Source organism: Chelonia mydas, chromosome 2, assembly GCF_015237465.2.
Source record: "Chelonia mydas isolate rCheMyd1 chromosome 2, rCheMyd1.pri.v2, whole genome shotgun sequence".
Lineage (NCBI taxonomy): Eukaryota > Metazoa > Chordata > Testudines > Cheloniidae > Chelonia > Chelonia mydas.
The window spans coordinates 37860070-37861916 of NC_057850.1; positions in this window are offsets into that span (position 1 = coordinate 37860070).

The following is a 1847-nucleotide window of genomic DNA, read 5'->3' on the forward strand; positions in this document are numbered from 1 at the left end:
CACATTCATTTTATTACTATTTTAGAACAGAACTAAAGATTTTATTTCATTTTAGTGATTCGCTGTTAATTTCTTTCCATTTTGCACTGACCACATTGAAACAATGTGTATTAAAAAAGAGGATTTTTTCCCATTCTTAAGGGTTGAGGCATGAGGCTTTTGTGATGATGCAGGGCTGGAGGCCTCCCACTTCAGAAAAATCTAGCTTTAACATATATGGTGTTGGAGAATGATTGATTATTTTGGGGGGGCTTGCATGTTTTTTTCCCTCTTACTGCTGTTATTTTGGTCAATTGTTTATTTCTATAATGTCTAATATAGCCACTTTCATCCCAACGGAATCCAAAGCACTCCTTGAACCTCAGTATATACTGAACACCACTGAAATGTAGCCATCTGTGGGGTAGAGGGAATCTGCCAGGACAGCACTGGGCAGCGAGAGTGGGGAGGAGAAGTTTTGCGTAAGTGCACAAGGGCAAACCCCTTAAATGAAGAGGGCAGTTGTATCTTTACTATGTCCACACACCATGCAGGACTTCAATTTCTGGGGTCCATTCAAAAGAACAGAGCCAGGCTCCCCCACACAGCAAACTGCATGGAACTCAACCTTCGCCCTTGCAAGGGTGGAGAGCTAAGTATAACCTGTTGTACTTGAACCTGTTGTTCCAGGGATCTGGACATTTCATAAAGTCCACTCTGGATTTTATATATTCCACTAAGATTTATTATTTACTGGTAGTACAGTAGTGCCAAGAGGATCTGGCTAATGGGCCCCATTGTGCAAGGCGCTGTACAGACACAGGGTGAGAGGCTGTACCTGCTTTGAAGTGCTTCCAAGCTAAATAGACAACACAGAGAGAAAAGTGGGAGGGGAAACACAGGCACAGAGAGGTGACATAGTTTGCCCAGTGTCATACCAGAAAGGTATTTTGTGGTTCTGGAGGCTTTCTGAGGCTTATAGTGGCGTTATGTTTTATGGGACAGAGTCAATTGTTGTCTCACTTTCCTGGAGTCTGTACTGTTTCTGGGCAGTATACAATAGTCCAGTATAGTACATTTTCTAGCTGATGCACTATAAGTAATCTGGCATGGTCTGGTTCTTAAAGTATAGGACTGGTACTTAGAAGATCTAGCTCCTGTTCCTGGCTCTTCTATTGACTTGCAGTTCGATACTTGGGCAAGTCAGTTAACCTCTCTCTGGCTGTGTCCTCACATACAAATTGGGATTAGCACCTGCCTTACAGAGATGCAGTAGGTGAACTAATTAATGTCAATGATGCTTTGAGATCATTGGTCATAAGGCATTATAGAAGTGCAAATGATGGCAGTAATTTATCCAGAAATTAAATAAGATACTTTAAAATAAGTCTAGAAAGCATAGGACACAGACAAAAGCATCTACATGCCTAACATGTGCAGGGATTAATACTGTTGTTTGCCTTGTTATATGTTTAAAATTAATATTAACTGCTAAGGTTAATAGTAAAAATTAAGCACAATAAAGCATTTTAGAGATAGTGATCAGATATGTTTACAGGTGGTTGTCTGAAGGTTAGCTGAAGCCTGATTCTAACAACTGACATTCTCCTCACTGGCAAAAAAAACAAAAACCTCAGAAGTGCTACTCTTATTTCTATAGCCAGCTCTCACCTCCGAAGGAATTTAGGAGTTAATATGTACCTAAATTATCCCTTGATCCATATTTTGATCAGGTGACTAAGAAAGCCTTTTATGACTAGTGAATTATTATACTATGGAGAGCTCTGTGCTCCTTTATGATTTTACCTCATTATAAACAATTCATATAGACTGGTCATCCAGAATATACCCTGTGAAAACTCCTATGC